Here is a 16,836-nt window from a genome sequence, read left to right on the forward strand (position 1 = left end):
CAATTAATGGAGCACTCTTTTTTTTTTTCAATTTTCTAACCACATAAATACATTTTCCATATGAACAACCATCGATCTTCATTTTGGAAAAATTCGCATCAAATACTAATGCTGGAAATTTTATACATTTTTATAAAAGAAAATGTCATTTTGAGTCTCACGATGGACAAATCAAAGTTTTCCCTAAAAATCTGCTTCAATTAGATTTCTGCGTTCACGTCATTTTAGGCAACATTTCGTGTAAAACTGTTTTTTTTAAGAACCCCCCCCAAAAAAAAAATGGGAAAACGGACCAACAGAGTAAGGAAATAGCGGATGAAAAGAATAACGGAACAACCAACGAACGGAATGATAAGTGAACAGAACAAGAGTTTAATGGGCTATATAATTGAACTACGGTATAACAGAATAATAGATGAACAGAATAAAGGATTAAGCACTGACAGGATAAAGGAATTGTAGCCTAATAGAACAAGAGACGAACAGAATAACGGAATAACGAAACGAGCAAATAACAAAATAACGAGTTGCTGGAATAAAATGCTCCAAGACAAAAGAAATTACAGAATGACAGAATAATGGACGAACTTAATTAAAGACTAACAGAATTGCAGACGGACTAAATGGCGGACTAAATAAGGTACGAAGAGAGTAAGAGAATAACGGAATAACTAAAGAATGGAATGATCAATGAACAGAATAAAAGACTAAAGGATTAATATAACGACTGTATAACAGAATGATTGATGAGTAAATAAACAGAATAAAGAAATAGTTTACAAACAGATAAACAGACAAACGGAATAAGAGAATAGTCGAAGAAGCAGACAACATAATAACGAGTGAACGGAATAAGGTATTAGCTAAATAACAGAATAGTGGTAGAAAAGAATTAAGGACTAATGAAATAAGCGAATAGTGGATTGACATATCATAATACGAACGATGACGGATGAACGGAATAACAACCGAAATTAGGGAATAGATAATGAACGAACAGAATTAAGGACTAACAGAATAGTAGACAAACAGAATACCGGTCGAACGGAATAACGTACCAAGTCACGAACAGGATCACAGAAAAACTTAAAAACTAGCGAACGGAATAAGAGATTAACAGATAAATGGAACTAACATATAACACAAAATTGGATGAACTGAATTAAGGAGTAACGAAATAAAGGAATAGTCGATTAATAGAATAAGTGACAAATGGAATAGCAGAATAATGGAACAACTACAGAACTGAGTAATGAGTAAACAGTATAAAGGATTAATCTGGGTTTTTTTTTGTCAGGTTGCCCGGAAAGTTGGGGGAAACTAATATTGACTAAAGTTAGCAGGTGACATTAAGATTTAATATAATAAAAAAAAATAAGCACTTAATCGTGACAGAGAAACCGATCGATAAATATACGTGAAGATGCGTCTAAAGAAAAAAACGACCCCGACTGTAGTTTGGCCTATTTTGGCCAGAATTCGCATCAACAAACTGTTATGTTTGCTAACATTGTTTTCAAAACATTTCAAGCGATGACAGCGCCACCTGTCAACTGAAGTTCCGTCAAGATGGAAGACCCATAGAGCCCAGAAAACAATTTTACAAAATTAATGACGTAGATTACAACAAAAATAATTGTTCTCATGAAAACAAAAAACAAAAAACAAAACAAAAAAAAAACACTTATTTTTTTTCCCCGGACACCCACGATCAAGCACACATTTCAAGCTGTTCATATCAGCTATGATCTTTCAACTACCAGACTAAATCTTGCATGCACGCGTGGGTGTATCGGTCTCGCCTATTTGTAACTTTGATAAATACGCATTGAATCGTTATTTTAATTTATTTAATCTGATTGAACTTATTTAAACCATTGCAATCATTAACTCCATGGAACAAAATAAACATTACAGACAGAAAAGAACAGTGGAGAGCAAGGCATCTTAAAGAATTTGCGTATCTGTTGGACAACAATGACCTCCTACGTAGATTTAGTGTAGCATTTAATACAATATGGGAAGCATTAGCTATCAATAATTGATAAGGACACCATTAAAACCGTATACATTGAACGCTGGGGTTATTAGTTAGATTAGGATCCACAGAGTGATTGAGGTATTTTGGTAAATGTTGCCAGTCAAGAGTAAGACTTCAAAGTCTCATCTGTTACATAGTCAAAAAGACCCTGTACCCTCCCCCTCCCAATTTCTTGTAGGGCCTTGTGCCTAATTTTGTTGAATTGAATTTTTTGTACGTTTTTTATGTTCAATTTTTTCTTTCTCAATAAAATATATAAACAAGATCAAAGTGTAGTATCTGTTCTCTCAGTTACTAAACTTTCCGCCAGGCTAGGTTAAGGTGTTTTCATACTAACCTTCGTTAGTAAGGACCGACCCCCTCCTTTGGGGAGTCAGGACCTAAAGGACCGACTCCACATTTGTGGGAGCTTGGACCCGGAAACTGATCCCCTTTTTTGGGAGACTGGAATCTCGGGACCAGCACCACTAGCTGGTAGTTGAGACCTGCTTTTGTTGTTTTTTGCATGCATTTTTTCTTCATTCCGGTCTCTTCCCTCTAGAGAAAGGGGATGGTCTAATTTCTCCACACTTAATTGCCTGAGCAGCACTCTGACCTGCCAGGCCCAAACTTTGTCTATCTTCGCTGCTCTCCCAGTGGATCGAGCAGACAGGGTTCTCTTTCTCGCTTCCGTTGGGGTAGTTAGTGGGTAGGGTGACGTGGGGTAGGGCGGGTGCTTCGTTTCTGCTCCCCTCTGTGGGCAGGGATGCCTATCCCCTCTCTCTCTTAATTGCGACGCGGCACTCTGACCCGCTAGCACCCACTGCGTCTTTCTTCTCTGCTCTCCCCTCGCGGGGGGATCTGAGCTGCTAACCCGACATCCCCGTGAGGGGAAGTCAAAAACTCTAATTTCTTCAAAGTCCACTCCTCCCCCTCCTCCCCCTCCATTCCCCTGGGTTTTCTTTTCCCCCACTACACTTTGGTCCGCGCCAGCGGCCAGTGCAACCGCCACGATGCCAGGCAGGAGGGGTACGTCACCCCAAATGCGCAGCATCTCAACTGCGAACGACTCCCTATGTGAGGGAGCTGATGCATCTCCCGGCGAGACGGCGCCAGGAAACAAGGTAGGGCCCCGGCGCGCGGCGACCTTGGAAGAAAGCGGGAGAGTAGGGTCGCAGCCCGCGGCGACCCCCCAAAAAGCACCTGCAACCGCTCCCCACGAGGGCAACCCAGCGGAAAAAGCTGCCGTTAAGTCACTAGCTGGGGAAAGTGCAGAACCCAGCCAACCAGCTGCACCCCAGGACGGCAGAACCAAGGGAGGAAGACCGGGGAACCCATCCCCCGCTCCCCCAAAGGGCGACTCCCCAACAGAAAAGGAGGAAAACAGCACCGCGGACCAAACCGAGGCGCTGGATGAAGATGTAATAGCCTCCATCTGCTCACTATTCGGCGGGGAAGACAGTGATTGGCCCCCCAACACTCCCCAAGAGGACCAAATACGGAAAAAGGGTAACTCTCTGGCCAGTGGTAACAAAAGCAAGCTGGAAGGAGAGACACCCTTGACAGTACCCACCAAGGCTCCAGCTGGGAACACGGCACCAGAAGGGGAGACACCTCCATCCCCCAAGGGGACAGCCACCCAGCAAAGGAAGAAAATAAGAAAGGGGAGCGGCCCGGAAAGCAAACCAAGCCAGGACGAAACAACGCCAAAAACACAATGGCCTACTTTGCCTGGTAACGGGCCAGTTCCGAAACCAAAAAGGCCCATAACAGGGGAGAGCCCCACAACACCAGCTACGCCCCCCAACCCGAGTCCAGCTGACACCCACCAGGATGGAGGACCGGCATGGGGCCCCAAAGAGCAGCAAGGGAAGTTGATGCCCGAAGACTACAGAGCACTCTTCGACTCCACTTACAAGGAGTATACCCAGGGGAACAACATCCAACCCCTCCCGGGTCAAGTGGAAGTTCTGGAGAAAAGAGTGCTCTCGCTGATAACTTCAGACACCAAGACAAGGGGTCTGACGGGCGTCAACAAGGACACCATGATGAACGTGTTGCTGGAGCAGAACATTCCCGCCAACTACATCTGTAGAAGGAGTTACGCACAGTGGGATGTTCTGCTCCCCACCTCCGAAGACGCAGTCAGGCTGTCCAGGACCTGCCATCAGAGCAGGAACATAAAGCTCCAACCCATCTATATGAACAAGAGGAGAGCAAATGTTTTTGCTCTAAACGTCCCCTGCTATATGGAGGCCAAACAACTGGGGGCTATCCTAAGCCAGTATGGAGACGTAGAGGAAGTCACCCCGGTCCGCGGATTAAGAAACATCATGACCAGGGACTACAAAGTACAGATGGTCCTGGACAAGGCTGGATTCTACGCCATCCCAGCCACACTCAAGTTCGGAGAGTGGACACTCTCCCTTATAGTGGAAGGGAGGAGGCCTCATTGCTGGCTGTGCACACAACAAGGGCATATGGCGAAGGACTGTCCAAAGAGGAATGGAGGGAAGAAGCCCACAAAAGCGGCGGGAATAAGCGTGACAACAAATCAAGCCGCTGCTCCCGCGCCGGCCGCAAATCCTCCAGAGGCACCGACAGGCTGGGTGACGGTCGTAAAGAAAGGCAAGATCAACAAACAGCCATTCTTGCAGACAGTCACCCAAGACCAAGAACAACCGAAGAGCGAGACGGAGAAAATGGACACACAGACACCTTCCTCCTCAAACAAGAGGAAACTACCAGAATCTGAGGAGGAGGCCGCGTCAGAGGCAGAGGAAGAGACAACAACAGTCTCTATGGCCCTGAGCGCAACAGAGATCAGGAGAGCCAGGAGGAGGAAAAGCCGCAAGACACGCGCAAACCCTCCTACCCCCACTGAGACTGAGAAGGACTCCCTCGCAACAACAACACAGGATGAGCCCCCTGTGATCCCAACACCCCAGCAACCCGAACAACCTTCCCCTTCTCCTATAAAGGCCCCAAGAAACTCTTCCCGCCCCTCATCCCGTGACAGGAGCCAAAAAGAAGAAAACGAGCAGGCTACCCCCTCCCCAAGCGCTCAGCCTCCCCATCAACCAAAAGAGGTCCCCTCCCCCACTCCCAAAGTCCGCACTGAACGGACCAAAAAGCTCCCCTTCCTGCCAGGAAGCAGGATTTGTGAAACAGACCCTCTCCAACCGGCTCCGGACCTTAAAGGACAACAGAAGGTCCGGTACAATAAACTTAAAAACTTTGAAAAAGTCGGTGGAGACCTAGTAACAGACCCCACTAAATTCAAGGACGCTCCCTTGTTGACCACTTTCGTTAGGGTCGACAAGGACGCTAGGACTGGAGGAATGTGGGCAATGATTAAGGCAGCGAAGAATGCGATCCCAGGCCAGCAGCTGGTGGATAGGGACCATCCTTCACTGACCAACATTTTCTTTAAATGTGAGGGTAGAATCCCCATGTATGTACACCCATCGCTATACAGGGCACTCAAACTAACCTTCCCCCTGGACGTGGGGGGCGTGGCCAAGGATGGATCACCTTCATCGGATTTACTTACCGGCAGCCTTGGCCAGGCCTGCCATGTCCTCACTGCCCAGGATTTCAGACCCGTCTGTGACAGTGCTTGAGGTAAGTGATCATGTCTTTGAACTTGGCTACATTGAATGTGAGGGGCATCAGGTGTCGAAGCAAGGCCTCGCGCGTTGTGAGAGACTTGGTGTCCCTCAAGGTAGATATTGCCGCTATCCAGGAGACCCACTTTGTTTGTGACACGGATTGTCAGGTGCTGGTAAACGATTACGATGTCTACTCAGCATATGGCAATACCTATAGTCGTGGAATCTCCTTGCTAGTGAGTCGCACCCTGTCAGCGTCGGTGAATGTTGTTCACGCAGGCGAGGACGGGCGGGCGCTTGTTGTTGATGTTGCTGTTAATTGTAGTGTTTTTCGGATTGTTGCTGTTTATGCTCCCAATGCTGCTGTAGAGAGGGCAACCTTTTTTCGACGGTTGGAGGGCTTCTTAGTGGATCCGGAACGGTTAGTTTTAATGGGGGATTGGAATGCAATCCTTGATCCCAAAATAGATAAGGTCGGGGGGACTAGCGGGTCGGCGTGGTGTGACAGCAGTCTGTCTGACCTGATGGCCTCGTGCGATCTCGTCGACAGATTTCGTCTGGATCATCCGGGGCGGGAGATGTGGACGTGGCATCCTGTAGTGCCTTCCCATCCAAGCACTTACTTGGATCGGATGTTAGTTAGAAGAGGTGATGTAGACTTCCTATCTTGCCCCACGTTCCACTTGCTAGGACACTCGGACCATAAACTTGTTATGGCCCGTTTGAGCTTAAGTGCTAGGCCTAAACTGGCCGGATACTGGAAGTTCAACAGCACCTTGTTGGAGCTGGAGGACTACCGGTTGAAGGTCACTGAGCTAATTCAGCGGGCTTTAGTGGGGGCGGTTACAGGGAGTAAGTGGTGGGTTAGTCTTAAGGCCAAAATTAGGCGCTTCTCTGTCCAGTATAGCCAACGCCTCGCGATAGATAAGGCTAAGGCTAAGTAGCGTTTAGAGGATAAGCTGACCCGGGCGGTGGAGGGGGGGGGACCCCCTAGAGTTAGCACGAGCTAAACAAGATCTCAACCGCTTGGCTAGCGAGCGGTATGAAGGTCAAGTAGTTAGGGCTAGGTTAAACAAAGTTTCTAACGAGGCTGTGAATGTTGACGCTGTTGAGCGTAAGGCTGCTTTAAGGCGCGGTTCGGATGGGTACATTCGTAAAGTACATAACCTGGAAGGACACCCCTTAGTATCGACTCGGGAGATCTGCGAGGGGTTTCGGGAGCATCTATCGGTGCGCTTCACCCAACTACCCGGACTCAGGGTTGATGAGTTTGGCAGCTATTTGGCTGACTCGCCCCGCCTCACGGCGGCTCGGGCGGCTAGCTGTGATGGTCTTATTACTGAACATGAGGTCATTACTGCGTTGAAGCAGGTCGGCTATAACAAATCCCCGGGGCTTGATGGTTTACCCTACGAGTTTTACTTGAGGCTGTCGCCCATGTTGGTCCCTATTCTGAAGGATATGTTCAACCATTGGTTTGCCCAGGGTTCCATCCCTGGACAGGTGACCAAGGGTGTGATCACATTGCTGAGGAAAGGTCAACGGCATGGTGGGAGGGAAAACTTTGATGATTTTAGGCCCTTGACTCTGCTAAACACAGAGTTAAAGATTTTGGCAAAGATTCTTGCGAATCGCTTGCAGGTTGTCATCACTGACTTGATCGAACCGGACCAGACTTATGCTGTGAAGGGGAGATCGATTCAAGACAATTTGCACTTGATACGCTCGATCATAGAGGGGACAGAAGACGACGCCGAAGCCGCGCTGATCAGTTTGGATCAGTCCAAGGCATTCGATAGGGTCGACCATCGGTTCCTAGGATCTGTGCTAGAGGCCGCCGGATTTAATCCGGACTTCCGCAAGTGGATCTTTGTTCTGTATGACAGGCCGACGGTAGCGGTGCAGATCAACGGTAAGCTGTCGGAGTAATTCGCTGTCTCTCGGTCGGTGCGACAGGGTTGTCCGCTGTCGCCTCTGTTGTATGTCCTGGCGTTGGAACCCCTCCTTCGCAAGTTAAGGGACGAGGCGGCTACACCAGTCCTGCGCGGAATAGCTCTCCCTGGAGGCACACGAGCCAGGGTTTCCGCGTTCGCCGATGACGTCACCGTGTTCGTGTCTTGCCTCACGGACGTTCAAGCGGTGGTCGAGGCGCTCGCTCGATACGAAGAAGTAACAGGGGCCATCTTCAACCGTAGCAAGTCTGTTGGCCTGCGGTTGGGGGCCTGGACCGGGGTAAACTCGCTTCCAGGTATTTTCAGCTGGACCGATGGACCGGTCCGCATTCTCGGTGTCTGGTTTGGACCGGGACTTCAGCTGGAAAAGAATTGGTCGGAAGTACAGTCTAAGGTCAAATCGTCAGTAAAGACTTGGATTGGAAGGAAATTGTCCTTGAAGGGTCGGGCGGAGGCGTGTGCTACATACGTCTTTCCGCTCATCCTTTACCGTTTGTCTGTACTTCCTCTCCCTGCAGAACGACTAACCCGCTTACAAGGGCGCCTCGATTCACTTTTGTGGAACGAGGGTAAGCATTATGTCTGCAGAGAGGTCTGTGTTCAAAATCCGAGCGAGGGAGGCCTGGGTCAGCCCAGTCTCTTGTGTCATAGAAACGCCGAGAGATTGGCTTTCCTGGGTCGTTCGCTTGAAGGAGACGCTCCTTGGGTCCCTGTGGTTGAGAACTCGTTTCCCAACCTCAAACCCAACCCTTCGGTAGAAGGTCGTCGTAGACCGAAGGGGGAGTCCAAGTTCTTCTCCGAATGCCGAACCGCTCTTAGAGCTTTGCCGGGGACCAATGTCCTCGATCAGCCAAGGAAGAAACTGTATCGGGATTTAGTGGAGGGGACCGCGAAGGATCCACTTTGTAGGCGGATGGGATGGTCGATGGCGGTTGTCCGTTCTCAATGGCGTTGGGCGCCGGGACGGGAGATTCTGAATAACTCGGAATTCTCCCTGACTTGGCGACTGGTCCGAAATGCGCTGCCCCTCTTCGACGTACTTTTCCAGTATAAAGAACATACCAGCCGCTTCTGTCCGTGCTGTGACGAACGCAAGCCCGAAACAATCGAGCACGCGTTTTTTAGTTGCAGCCGGATACAGCCCCTATTAAGGTACGTCGAGGGGGTAGCAGCTCGCATCGATGCCGAGTGTCTGCTCGATCTCGACGTAGGAACTTTTGTGTACAACATGGAGCCGCCGTTCCCCAGGGAGGAAAGTTTGGTTTTCCTGGCGATCCTAGCAGTAGCGCGCATGACCATTTGGATCGCGCGCCTCAAGTTGGTCCACGAAGGGACATCTGTTCCTGATCGGGATCTGATCGTTTACTTTAAACATTTGCTTAAAGTAAAGATCAGATGCGATTGGAAGAGGTTGCCTAGAGTGGAATTTGACAAGAGGTGGGTGCACAGCACTAGTTTGTGCATCCGTCGAGGAGCCAAGTTTCAATATGTGTTCCCTCCTTAGGCATGGCATGGGCGGTGCTGGGTCCTACGGAACCCATCCCGCCTAGGTTAGCATTATAAGTTCAGTAAAGTAACTCTTGACTGGTGATACAAATGAGATCCTGTTCCTGATTTTATTTTTTGGTATTAGAGAACCTCTGAGTCTGCCCAACCCCCCTGCTCCTCATCTTTATTTTCTGATGCCCCCGATCATCCCCCTACTCAGAGGTCACCTTCCTACCCCCTCCATCCGTTGCTTTATTTTCTCCCACCTCCATTAAGGCGACTTCCCCAAACCCCATTAGGGATGCTCTGCTTGTTTTCGGTTCCCCGGAAAACAGTGGGGGATCTAGCCACATAGAATAGTACAGGGGGGGTCTTACTAACAACACATTAGTGGATTTTCCTTATTTTTGAAATGAACATTTTCATTAGTTTTTTCCCACTCCACGAACATTTTATGCCAATTAATTCAAGAACTCTTTCTAATGAAATCGAACTTTATTTTCTCACACATACACACACACACAAAAAAAAAAAAAAAAAAAAAAAAAAATGCACACACAACATACAGAAATGAATATACAAATTGTACATAGTTAAATTTTACATTGAACGCTGGGGTTATTAGTTAGATTAGGATCCACAGAGTGATTGAGGTATTTTGGTAAATGTTGCCAGTCAAGAGTAAGACTTCAAAGTCTCATCTGTTACATAGTCAAAAAGACCCTGTACCCTCCCCCTCCCAATTTCTTGTAGGGCCTTGTGCCTAATTTTGTTGAATTGAATTTTTTGTACGTTTTTTATGTTCAATTTTTTCTTTCTCAATAAAATATATAAACAAGATCAAAGTGTAGTATCTGTTCTGCAGATGCTGCAAGCTTTGACTAGCATAGACCAGCTATGACTAGCAAAGACCAGATGTGGGGGCAACCCCACATGCCTGACCTTTAACCAGCTCCCATTTCACACCTCTCGGGAGCTGGTCCCCTTTTTCCCTTCCCCCTCCCTTCACTCCTCACATTAAAAATCGGCCTTGTGCCTAATTTGCTCGGTGGGGGAGCAAATAAATACCATCTGTTCCGGCAGATGCTGCACTTAAGATAATTTGTACCAGTCAATGGAGGGGAAACCCTCTTTACTGGGACAATTATTATTTTTGGTAACCAGAGTGCCCCCTTTTTGCCTACTTTTAGGGGAGCTGGTTTTTACCTCACATTAAAAACGGCCTTGTGCCTAATTTGCTCAGTGGGGGAGCAAATAAATACCATCTGTTCCGGCAGATACTGCAAGCTATGACTAGCTATGACTAGCAAAGACCAGATGTGGGGGCAACCCCACATGCCTGACCTTTAACCAGCTCCCATTTCCCACCTCTCGGGAGCTGGTCCCCTTTTCCCTTCCCCCTCCCTTCACTCCTCACATTAAAAATTGGCCTTGTGCCTAATTTGCTCGGTGGGGGAGCAAATAAATACCATCTGTTCCGGCAGATACTGCAAGCAAAGACCATATGTGGGGGCAACTCCACATATAAGACCTTGGTCAATGTAGGGGCAACCCTTCATACCAATTGTCACTATCCAGCTCCCCTACTCCTCGGGGAGTTGGTCCCCATTTCCCCTTCACTCCTCACATTAAAAATCGGCCTTGTGCCTAATTTGCTCAGTGGGGGAGCAAATAAATACCATCTGTTCCGGCAGATACTGCAAGCTGTGACTAGCTATGACTAGCAAAGACCAGATATGGGGGCAACCCCACATGCCTGACCTTTAACCAGCTCCCATTTCCGACCTCTCGGGAGTTGGTCCCCTTTTCCCTTCCCTCTCCCTTCACTCCTCACATTAAAAATTGGCCTTGTGCCTAATTTGCTCGGTGGGGGAGCAAATAAATACCATCTGTTCCGGCAGATACTGCAAGCAAAGACCAGATGTGGGGGCAACCCCACATGCCTGACCTTTAACCAGCTCCCATTTCCCACCTCTCGGGAGCTGTTCCCCTTTTTCCCTTCCCCTTCCCTTCACTCCTCACATTAAAAATCGGCCTTCTGCCTAATTTGCTCGGTGGGGGAGCAAATAAATACCATCTGTTCTTCAGATGCTGCACTTCCATTTCTTGTTCTCTTTCGGTGGAGGAGAAATCCTTCACGACTGAGACAATTTTTATTTTTGTACCTTTTCTCCACGTTAAATATATATATATATATATATATATATATATATATATATATAAATTGTGCTATATTCCAAAGTCCAAGGTTTTAAATATTTTACCAAATATTTTGTTTTCTAAATCAAAACTTCGATACATGTTACAGGCCTGTTCACGGAGAAGAACTAATATGTGAATATAATGTTAATATTGGATATTTCTTATGTGCGTGGGCCCATCAGAACCCCCCCCCACAAAGTTCTCACAGAAAAAATGCACAACGATGTAATAGGTAAAATTTAGGAAGAACAGAAGCAATACATCGGACCATTTTCAGTAGAATTATATCTTTTCTTATGAAGAAAAAAACTATCATAAACCGCTATACTAACATATCGAATTATCGAATTAAATTCTATAAGATTATATACTAACATATCGAATTATCGAATTAAATTCTATAAGATTCATTTTTTGTTCAGTTATTCTTAGTAGCGCACACCAATTGCCTTTAAAAACGGAAGTGAGTTTTTTATTAAGCCGTGGGAGTTATTTCCTCTAAGCCATGAGAGTTGTTTCGCGTTTAATTTTCGTAGACAAAAATGGATGTGTTTATGCTTCCATAGATCCACTGTGTTTCAGTTTGAGGAAAATCGTGAGAGATTAGAACATTCGGTGTATCTATAATAGTATGTGACTCGCTCACCAATATGTTTCAACTTGGCAACGCCGGGTATATATAGCTAGTGTATATATAATTATTTATTATTATTATTATTATTATTATTATTATTATTATTGCTGCTGTTGTTGTTGTTGTTACTACTACTACTACTACCCAAATACGTATATGTTTCACCCGGTTATAGTCAGCTGACGTCCTTCCTAACGTCTTGCGTAGCGCTACCAGAAGTAGTGACAAGGCAAATCAGTTCATTAACTTTTTTTTCTTTCACGCGTATATCTCCCCTGTGTATGTACTCTTTTTTATTATCTTTTTTTCAGAATTTTTTTTAAAAATAATCATTGAAAAGTTTTATCGGTCTTATTTTAATTAAGAGTTATATATATATATATATATATATATATATATATATATATATATAGTGATATTTTTCTTCTGTTTTTTTTTTTTTTTTTTTTTTTTTTTTTAGGTTTCCAACACTTTTTTTTTGAGCTGTTGGGACATAAGTATAACATAACAACGAAAACGGTTTATTTCGGTGAAAGAAAGTTAGACAATGTCCGAGTGAGGAAAATGAAAAGTTTAAAGTTATTTTGGCTGTCGAATGTTTGCGAGCAGTTATCTTCAGATGAAGATCGTCAATGCTAAAGCGTCCAGAGAAAAGGAGAGAGAGAGAGAAAAAGAGAGAGAAAGAGAGGAAGAAAAGGAGAAGTAGAAAGAAATAGTAAGAAAGAAAAAGAGAGAGGAAGAAAGAAAGAGTGAGAGAGAGTGTGTGTGTGTGTGTGTGAGAGAGAGAGAGAGTGTGTGTGTGTGTGTGAGAGAGAGAGAGAGAGAGAGAGAGAGAGAGAGAGAGAAATGGACAAAGATAGCACGAAAGGGAAAGAGATAAAGAAAGAGCGGGAAAACAAAGAGAAAGAGAGAGAGAGAGAACGATAAGTAGAAAAGGAGAGGGAGAAAGAGTCTGTCTGTGTATGTGTGCATGTGTTTGTGTGTGTGTGTGTGCGCGCGTGCGTGTGCGCGCGTGTACGTGTGTGCGAGCGAGCGAGGGAGAGAGAGAGAGAGAGAGAGAGAGAGAGAGAGAGAGAGAGAGAGAGAGAGAGAGAGAGAGAGAGAGAGAGATGTTTTTGATACTTCTAGGGTTCTATTTCTTAACCGATCCTGTTTTCTAAAAGGAGGTAAAATGTTCCCCAGGAAATAAATGGAATTAATGAGATTGCTTATCAGGGACATTAATTCGTTAGAGGAAATAAGTATTTTTTCATGTCTTTTATCGTCAATATAGAACGCAATGGATTGTTTTTCAAATTGAACTTATCATTTTCATCTGAAGTTAAGCTTCGTTTAATTTGAAGTGATCGTTTTTTTTTAATTTGAAGTTCAAATGTTTTAAAAATTCGCGAGTAAAAATGACATCTTCATAAGACGCACACACTGAAATGTGTTTAATGTCACCGCCAATTCTCTTTAAAAGCGGGGTTAAAAATTAGTTCATCGTGGTTCCACGTCGGACAGATTGTCTCACATCTGCCACCGTTGAACTTGTAACAGATGTTTCCAAACAATCTTCGTCGGTCACGAAAAGGAGAATCGACTCTCAATAGGAAAACGTTGATGCGAAATGCTCAAGAAGCGGCGATGCACTTCGAAATCACCATCGCAGCACGAATTCGGAGTCAAAAACGATACATTTAAAGAATCCTATGTACGACTGGCGCGTTCAACACTGACACACAAGAACGCATATTTTTGGTGAATTAGAAGAATATTTCTGAAACCTGCGTTAGGAATTAATATGAGTTATTGGAATTAGTCATCGCAATACCACATTTACTCAAAAAGTTTTCTCAGAAATAACTGGGTCGGTCTGAATTTTGTATGGGACTTTGTTATGATAAAAGGCAGCGAAGTAAGTATTGTAGTATCTGTTTAATGCACAATTATGGATTAATAGGGATTAATAGGGATTAGTCACTACAATACCTCTTGAGTTGGAAGCCATGTTTAGTTTCAGAAGAGTTTCCGATGGTTAGTTATTCTATCTAAGTCCTGGACATGACGAGACTTTTGTAATAGAATTGTTTCAATTGTTCTATTTAGAAATATTATTTAAAGTTGATTTATTTCTTCTTAATTTAATTTATATTTAATTCATTTTATGTTCAGTTATTATTAGTAGCGCACACCAGTTGCCTTTTAAAAACGGAAGTAAGTTTTTTTTATTAAGCCGTGGGAATTATTTCCTCTAAGCTATGAGAGTTGTTTCGCGTTTAATTTTCGTAGACAAAAATGGATGTGTTTATGCTTCCATATGCTTCCATAGATCCACTGTGTTTCAGTTTGATGAAAATCGTGAGAAATTAGAACATTCGGTGTATCTATAATAGTATGTGACTAAACCTTTCGCTCACCTACAATACCTGTTGAGTTGGAAGCCATGGTTAGTTTCAGAAGAGTTTCCGATGGTTAGTTATTCTATTTAAGTCCTCGACATGACGAGTTTTCAGAAGACAGCTGTTCTATACAGATTCCGGACGTCATAATTTTGTAGCCACAGAGCAAAAGATTCTTCCCGCGTTGACACGAAGAAAACATATGCAAGATTTAATTTTTATAGAGCAACTCTGGTTTCTGATTGGTTGATAGCAGAAAGTAAATTAATTTGATTCGTCAGTTTCTAGCAGCATCGTTTATAAATAGAATCTCCCAACTGTAAGGGATCATACCATTATTAATAGTCAAAAATATTGCTGCAATACCACATTTACAGAAGGAATGTGGCATAGTGATGATTAATTCACAAAAATCCCTAACTGTGCATCAAACGGATAACATAGTACTTAGTTCACTGCTCGTTTTCTTCTATTTATCTTTATTGTTTTACTATCCATTCAGCCTTTATACACGTATATTTTATTTTTATTACAAGGCTAAACTCTTAGCTACTTGGCCTTTTGGCCAGGATCAAAGTGTAGTATCTGTTCTTCAGATGCTGCAAGCTATGACTAGCTATGACTAGCAAAGACCAGATGTGGGGGCAACCCCACATGCCTGACCTTTAACCAGCTCCCATTTCCCACCTCTCGGGAGCTGGTCCCCTTTTTCCCTTCCCCCTCCCTTCACTCCTCACATTAAAAATCGGCCTTGTGCCTAATTTGCTCGGTGGGGGAGCAAATAAATACCATCTGTTCTTCAGATGCTGCACTTCTATTTCTTGTTCTCTTTCGGTGGAGGAGAAATCCTTCACGACTGAGACAATTTTTTTGATTTTTGTACCTTTTCTCCACGTTAAAAAACGACCCTGGTGTCTAACTCTGTCCCGTGGGGAGGCATTGTAAATAGGTACAAGGCTAACGTTCTTCTGCCAAGTTTATAGATGCATGTATATAACCTTGTTCTTATCCTCTCTGCTGACAAGAAGCATTTAGCCTCGAAATACCTTTTCTTTTAGTTTTCTTTATAGTTCACATGGTTTTCCTTATTGATTTAATGCTCAAATAAAGTTTAGTTAACTTTGAACTGCCATAAAATATTTCATATATGTGTGTGTGTGTGTTTGTCTCTCTCTCTCTCTCTCTCTCTCTCTCTCTCTCTCTCTCTATATATATATATATATATATATATATATATATATATATATAAATACCAGCGGTGGTTGACGTTATGTTTTTAGAAAACTAGTAAAACCGAATGAAATTATTAAAATAATTAACGTTTCGTCCCTATTTCAGAGGACATCTTAAGGATAATTGAAGTAAAAATGCAAGATTGTCCTTCCCAACATTGGTAGGATTCAAAAACTGTTCTCTTTTTCGTATGATCTATGACTTTTTCTTTTCTTGCATTTTTACTTCAATATCTTGAAGATGTCCTATGAAATAGGGACGAAACGTTGATTATTTTAATTATTTCATTCGGTTTTTCTATTTTTCTAAAAACATAACGTCAACCACCGCTGGTATTTTTATATATATATATATATATATATATATATATATATATATATGTGTGTGTGTGTGTGTGTGTGTGTGTTTGTGTGTGTGTGTGTGTGCGTGTGTTTTTAAAATATAATATTTTAAAAACAATACATATGCCGCTCCCCATGTGTGGGTACCAAATTGGTCAAACGGAAAATTATTCTCAACTTGCATTTAGGTAAAAATGCACTTTCGTGTAAATAATTGAATGCCTTCAAAACGTATCGTAAAAATAACACACACACACACACACACACACACACACAGATATACAGACACACACACACAGACACACACACACACGTGCGTGTGTGTACGCGTGTGTGTGTGTGTGTTTATGCAAATATGTTACAGAAGATTAGAAAAACATCGGTGCCGTTGGTTCCAAATCCAACATGAAGGGGACCAATCTTTGGCCGTCCATATCAGATTCTCTTCATCCTCTATATTTATTATATGTTTATAAACAAAGGTTGAAGAGAAGTCCGACATAGACAGACAGACAGACAGATAGATGGATGGCACCCGTTTTCTATTTCACAATTTAAGTTTAGTTTATGTTTTATTGTTACATAGCTGAAATCACTTTATTTTTTATTTTTTAAGTTAAAAACTAGAATGCATTACTTTTGGAACGACCCTCGTATATATCACTAGCTGTACCCGCCCGGTCACGCGTTGCTGTGGCTGATTCTGGTTGACGCAAATATTAGATTGATTTGTATCGAACAGACACGCACACGCACTAACACACACGCACACACATACACACGCACATACACGCGCACACATACACACGCACACAAACACACACATGCGCACAAACACACGCATAAATAAACGCACACATGGACATATACAAGCACACACACACGGACTTATACAAGTACACACACACGCACACACACATACACACCCACGTTCACACACACAGACGCACATACACACGCACACACTATGTAAA

General features: G+C 43.8%; 1 protein-coding gene and 1 long non-coding RNA gene across 3 annotated transcripts in view; both read right to left on the reverse strand.

Annotated features, from left to right (window-relative positions):
- LOC145266518 (sodium-dependent proline transporter-like) overlaps window positions 1-16,836 on the reverse strand; it is a 331,699-nt gene that overhangs the window by 252,584 nt on the left and 62,279 nt on the right. The gene's annotated exons all lie outside the window — the stretch shown is intronic.
- LOC145266517 (uncharacterized) lies at window positions 12,323-15,442 on the reverse strand. The gene is made up of 2 exons (XR_013864730.1): window positions 15,251-15,442; window positions 12,323-14,830 (listed from the first exon to the last, which is right to left on the reverse strand). It is a non-coding gene; the product is annotated as an uncharacterized LOC145266517 (long non-coding RNA).

The sequence above is a fragment of the Euprymna scolopes genome, chromosome 41 (assembly GCF_053919585.1).
Source record: "Euprymna scolopes isolate OS-2025 chromosome 41, ASM5391958v1, whole genome shotgun sequence".
Classification (NCBI taxonomy): domain Eukaryota; kingdom Metazoa; phylum Mollusca; class Cephalopoda; order Sepiida; family Sepiolidae; genus Euprymna; species Euprymna scolopes.